At 46.8% G+C, this 6492-nt stretch overlaps 1 long non-coding RNA gene across 1 annotated transcript; it reads right to left on the reverse strand.

Moving 5' to 3' along the window:
- Nucleotides 1-4682: 4682 nt before the first annotated feature.
- LOC146404500 (uncharacterized) lies at nucleotides 4683-5560 on the reverse strand. Its single transcript, XR_014842594.1, has 2 exons — nucleotides 5477-5560; nucleotides 4683-5342 (listed from the first exon to the last, which is right to left on the reverse strand). It is a non-coding gene; the product is annotated as an uncharacterized LOC146404500 (long non-coding RNA).
- Between the last annotated feature and the right edge of the window lie 932 nt (nucleotides 5561-6492).

Genomic DNA, 6492 nt, shown 5'->3' on the forward strand with positions numbered 1-6492 from the left:
GCCGCCCTAAAAGGACAAAAGATGGAGAAAAAAAAAAAAAAAAGAAAGGAAGACAATGAGCAATATGAGAAGTGCAAAAACAGAGATGTGAGCAAACGCCCAAGAGAGGGAATAATCAGCTTTACTCCAGGGGCTGATGGCTTCACAGAGTTTCACCGCAAAACTAAGAGGATGAGTTTAGAGTCAACTAGACAGACAAAGTGTAGAAAAGAGTGTTCCGAAGGACATAGGACAAAACATGGTGTGTTCTAGGAACCTTTGAAGCTCAAGATACAAACAGACATCTGCTCTGTTTGGGCTCCTTAAAAATGCACCCAAGGGGGGCATGCAAAGCACACAGCTCCTTTAAAGGGCAACAGGGCTATACCTCTTGACATCTAAAATGTGCATGTCTTGGAGTTCCTGTCGTGGCGCAGTGGTTAACAAATCTGACCAGGAACCATGAGGTTGTGGGTTCGATCCCTGGCCTTGCTCAGTGGATTAAGGATCTGGCGTTGCCGTGAGCTTTGCTGTAGGTCGCAGATGCAGCTCAGATCCAGAGTTGCTGTGGCTGTGGCTGTGGCGTAGGCCGGCGGCTGCAGCTCTGATTAGACCCCTAGCCTGGGAACCACCATATGCTTCGGGAAGCGGCCCTAGAAAAGGCAAAAAGACAAAAAATAAATAAATAAAATGTGCATGTCTTGTTAGAGTCACAAGAAAGGGGAAAAGGTGATCCTCCATAAGAGACTAGTTAAATAAACTAGGGTATATCAATGAAAAGAAATATTACACAGACCAAATACCACGTAAAAAAGGCATGAGTACACACTTATCGAAGAGTTACAGTTATGAGAAGATCTCCAGAATGTATTGTCAAGAGTAAAAATAGTAAAATAAAGAATACATAGGCGTTCCTTTGTGGCACAGCAGGTTAAGGATCTGGCATTGTCATTGCAGCTTCACTGGTCATTCCTGGGGCACAGGTTCTATTCCTGGCCCGGGAATTTCCACGTGCCATGGGGGGCGCTACCAAAAATAGAATATAGAGAGACTACATAGAGTAGGCTACCTTTTGGGTAAGAAAGAGAAGAGGAATGCATATCCTGCTTTGCTTTGTTTTCATAAGGGAATCCTAAAAGGGTGTATAAGAAACTAATACCTGTAGGAATGAGAGATGCGGAAATCGATCTGAAAAGAGGGAGAGGTGAGGCTTTGCAATGTATAGCCAGTATGTCATTTTTTTATTTTGGAATCATCTAAACGCACAGCCTATTCCAAAAGTAGGACTGGGGTTCTCCTTGTGGCTCAGCGGTAACGGACCCAAAGTAATATCCATGAGGATGCAGGTTTGATCCCTGGCCTTGCTTGGTGGGTTAAGGATCCAGTGTTGCTGTGAGCTGTGGTGTAGGTCGCAGACACAGCTCAGATCTGGCACAGCTGTGGCTGTGGTATAGGCCAGCAACTGCAGCTCCAATTGGAGCCCTCGCCTGAAAACTTTCATATGCCTCAGGTGTGGCCCTTAAAAAAACAAAATGCTTGGGAGTTCCCATTGTAGCACAGCAGAAACAAATCCAGCTCATATCCATGAGAATGTGGGTTCGATCCCTAGCCTCACTCAATAGGTTAAGGGTCCGGTGTTGCTGTGAGCTGGTGTAGGTCACAGGCACAGCTCAGACCCACATTGCTGTGGCTGTGGTGTAGGCTAGCAGTCATAGTTCCTATCTAACCCCCTCGCCTGGGAACTTCCACATACCACTGTTGTGGCCCTAAACAGCAAAAAAAAAAAAAAAAAAAAAAAAAAAGTAGGACTAAATTTTAAAATGTATCTGCCTCATAGCCCAGCAACCCCAGTCTTGGACTCAATCAGAGAGAATCACTCAAACGTGTACAGGAGTACATAAGGTATTTGTTGCCGTGTACAAGGAGTACATAAGGTATTTGTTGTGGCATTGTTTATTTCGGAAAAATGGGAAGCCACCAGAATGTCCATTAATCAAACCATGGAACAAACTGCAGAATGTTCATACTTTGGAATATCATGCAGCAGTTAAAACAATGAAGTAGATCTCCATCTACCAAGATGGACAGATCTCCAAGGCTTATTGTTGTCTGGAGGGAAAAAAAAGTATAGGAAGAGGGAGTTCCCGTCATGGTGCAGTGGTTAACGAATCCAACTAGGAACCATGAGGTTGCGGGTTCGATCCCTGGCCTCACTCAGTGGGTTAAGGATCCGGCGTTGTCGTGAGCTGTGGTGTAGGTCACAGATGCGGCTCGGATCCCATGTTGCTGTGGCTCTGGCGTAGGCCGGCAGCCAGAGCTCCGATTAGACCCCTAGCCTGGGAACCTCCATATGCTGCGGAAGCGGCCCAAGAAAAGACAAAAGGACAAAAAAAAAAAAAAAGTACAGGAAGAGATGATACCATTGCTGTAACACACACACACACATACACACACACACAGAGCACACCAAATAATATAGTGTTATATAAACTGAAGGAATTCATACCAACTGGTAACAATACTTATTTCTGGACATGGTCTAGAGCAGTGGTCAGCAATATTCCTTTAAAGGGCCAGATAGTTAATATTTTAGGCTTATCAGGTCTTCCCATCTCTGTTGGGACTAATTAGCTCTTCCAGTGGAATACAACTGTAGCCACAGACAATATATAAATGAATGAACTGTATTCCAATAAAACTTTATTTCAAAAATAGATAGAGAGTCAGATTGGGCCTGTGGGCCATAGTTTGTCAACTCCTGGTCTAGAGAACCAAGATGGAAGATGTTGGTTAAAGATCCCCTTTATTTTTCTTTTTACAGCTGCACCTGCAGCATATGGAAGTTCCCAGACAAGGGGTGGTATTGGAGCCACAGCTGCCAGCCAACACCAGAGCCACAGCAATGCCAGATCCGAGCCACAGCTGTGATCTACACCACAGCTCACGGCAACACCGGATCATTTAACTCACTGAGCAAGGCCAGGGATCGAACCTGCAACCTCACGGTTCCTAGTCAGATTCGTTAACCACTGAGCCACGACGGGAACTCCCCGAGGTTGGTTTCTGATGAGGACTCTCTTCCTCTTGCATGTCCTCCCATGGCCCTTCCTCTGCCTGTGTGGAGGGAGAGAGAGTTCAGCCCTATCTCTTCCTCTTCTGATAAAGACATCGGTTCTATCTGAGCAAGGATCCATCCTTGCGATTTCATTTAATCTTATCCCCCTCCCCAAAGGCCCGACCTCCGCATGCAATACCATTCAGTGTACAAATTTTAAGGGGACACAATTCAGTCGGTAACAGTGGGTTAAGACTTGTACCCTATGATAACCATAGGCGCAGGCTCCTCTTCCTAGAATCCAAGAGACATACCTCAATATCACAGTGGTTTCATGGAGTTCCCGTCATGACTCAGTGGTTAACGAATCCTACTAGGAACCATGAGGTTGCGGGTTCGATCCGTGGCCTTGCTCAGTGGCTTAAGGATCTGGCATTGCCGTGAGCTGTGGTGTAGGTTGCAGACACGGCTCGGACCCGAGCTGCTGTGGCCCTGGCATAGGCCAGCAGCTACAGCTCCGATTGATTCCCAGCCTGGAAACCTCCATATGCTGTGGGTGCAGCCCTAAAAAAATAAATAAATATATATATATACGCATACATATATATGAAACATCCAGAAATAAACAAGGCCTACATTTTAAATTGCAAGTTGCATGATGAAATCTCACGCCTTTCTGCTCCATCCCAGAAACACCCCAGCCCGTTAAACACTTGGTCACCCTCTTTGTTATCATATTGACCGTGCTGTGTTCTAGCAACCCGGATTTGACTTAATAATGGCCCCAAAGCACAAGAGTAGTGATGCAGGCAATTCAGATATGCCAAAGAGAAGCTGTAAAGTGCTCCCTGTGAAGTGATAAGGTGAAAAGTCTTGACTTAATAAGGGGGAAAAAAATCATATGCTAAGTTTGCTAAGATCTACAGTAAGAGTAGATCTTCTATCCGAGACACTGTGAAAAAGAAAAAGACTGGAGTTCCCGTCGTGGCGCAGCGGTTAACGAATCCGACTAGGAACCATGAGGTTGCGGGTTTGATCCCTGCCCTTGCTCAGTGGGTGAAGGATCCGGCATTGCCGTGAGCTGTGGTGTAGGTTGCAGACGCGGCTCGGATCCTGCATTGCAGTGGCTCTGGTATAGGCCAGTGGCTACAGCTCCAATTCAACCCCTAGCCCAGGAAACTGCATATGCCACGGGAGCAGCCCAAGAAATGGCAAAAAGACAAAAAAAAAAAAAAAAGAAAGAAATCCACACTACTTTTGCCATCACACCTCAAAGTGAGAAAGTTACAGCCACAGCAAACGGTGCATGCTTAGTTAAGACGGAAGGGGCGTTACATTAATACAATAAGATTTGTGTGTGTGTGTCTTTTTTGTCCTTTTAGGGCCACTCCCGAGGCATATGGAAGTTCCCAGGCTAGGGGTGGAATCGGAGTTGTAGCTGCCGGCCTACACCACAGCCACAGCAACGAGGGATCCCAGCCGGGTCTGCAACCTACACCACAGCTCACAGGCAACATCGGATCCTCACTGAGCGAGGCCAGGGATCGAACCCACAACCTCGTGGTTCCCAGTCGAATTTGTTTCCGCTGCGCCATGATGGGGAACTCCCTACAATAAGCTATTTTGAGAGAGACTATATTCACAAAACTTTATTACAGTATATGGAATTGTTTTATTATTTATTATTGTTTTATTTATTGCTTTATTATTTATTATTAATTGTTGTTCATCTCCTACTGTGCCTGATATATAAATTAAACTTTATCGTAATACCTATATAAGTATGTATAGGAAATAACATAGCATATACAGGGTTGGGTCCTAACCACAGGTTCCAGTATCCACGGGAGGGGCGGGGTTTTGGAACAGGTGCCAGTGGCACCACCGAGGTCTCACAGCAGGAACTATAAAGTGCAAACTTGAGCTTTCAGCAGTTGGATCGTTTCTGGGATGATATATTTAACCAGACAGTCTGTATTGTGTTTGCACTTTCCGTAGGAAATATATCATGTAGTTACATTTCTTCCCTGGAATTCCTTTCCCTCCTGTCAGTGCAACCGGATTTGAGATGTAAATAAACGGCGGAGATGATGCCCGGATCTCCGCAGACTCCCGGTCCTGCCACCAGCCGCGGCCCGGAGCGATGACGGATGGTGTGAGGAGCCCCCCGCATCATCGCCTCTGTTTTAATACTCGATTATCATGTCCCTCATCTTCCCAGAACCCAGACGCCACACAATAAAATCTCTTTGTTCCTTCCACAATGCTTGTATCTCCGCAGCATCTCCAGCCTCCTTTCATATTGTTCCTTATTGAAATGAACACAGAAAACCAATTACCCAAGTGGCAGCAGGCACTGGTCATGTGCCCACGCAACCAGGCTAGAGCCCGATTCCCTGTTGAGATAAACAAGGATCCCCACCCGCAGCCCGGACCCCTCACCTGTCCTGAGAGCCACCCCGACACAGCCGAGGGGCTTTACACACACAATTCGGCTAATTCCGTGTGTGTTTATTAGCACCAGATGCTGCGGGGGGCGGGGTGGGGGGGGGTGGGCGGAGCCACTGAAGCGCCAGGCTGGGCGGCTCTGCAGGCAAAGCAGTTGTTATCACCGTCGTTCTGGGCACAGCCTCCTGGAATGTCTGAGCTCCAGTCCTGACCCCGCTCCGAACGCTGTGTGACCTTGGAAAGATTCTTAACCTCTCAGTACCTTGGAGCCTCAGATTGTGAAATGGAAATAATAATAGGACCTACCTGTTGTGGGTTGAATTGCAGCCCCCCAGCGTTGAAGTCCTAAGGACCTCCCCCCCTCCCCACCGGTCCCCGTGAATGTGAGCTTTTTTGGAAACAGGGTCTTTGCAGATGTGATTAAGATGAGGTCCTCCTGGATTGGGGTGGCTGGGAAATGCAATGACAGCTGGCCTTATGACGGGGGCGGGGGGAATTAGGAGCCAGGGACACAGACTTTTGAGAAAGAATGTCCTGTGTCGAGAGAAGCAGAAACTAGAGTGATGGAGCTGGAAGCCAAAGCAACTACTGAAAAAAAGGCAGACGCAACAGAGGATTCTTCTCTCGAGGTTTTGAGGGGGACCATGGCCCAGCTGACACCTTGATTTTAAACTTCTAGCCTCCGGAACTCTCAGAGAACAAATTTCTGTTGTTTTAAGTCACTCAGTTGGCAGCAATTTGTTATGGCAGCTACAGGAAGCTAACACACCCCCTCAAAGCGATGTCATGAGGATTAATTAATTATATATGCAAGGCATGCCAAGCACTTAGAATGTCTAATGTCTAGCAAGTCGTACAGAAGGGTAGCGTCAGTGTCATTAGGAATTATTATTATTATCGCTATTATTATCACGGCTTTGTCCTGCAAGCAGGCAAGCCTCCCTCACCATATTGAGTAGCAGCAGATGAATGACAGCCTGGAGGCCTCCCATCTTCCCAGGCATCAGGGG

This window comes from Sus scrofa, chromosome 3 (assembly GCF_054392235.1).
Source record: "Sus scrofa isolate SSC_HxYL_T2T_F1_AM1 chromosome 3, Sscrofa_HxYL_maternal_Yorkshire_Landrace_v2.0, whole genome shotgun sequence".
Classification (NCBI taxonomy): domain Eukaryota; kingdom Metazoa; phylum Chordata; class Mammalia; order Artiodactyla; family Suidae; genus Sus; species Sus scrofa.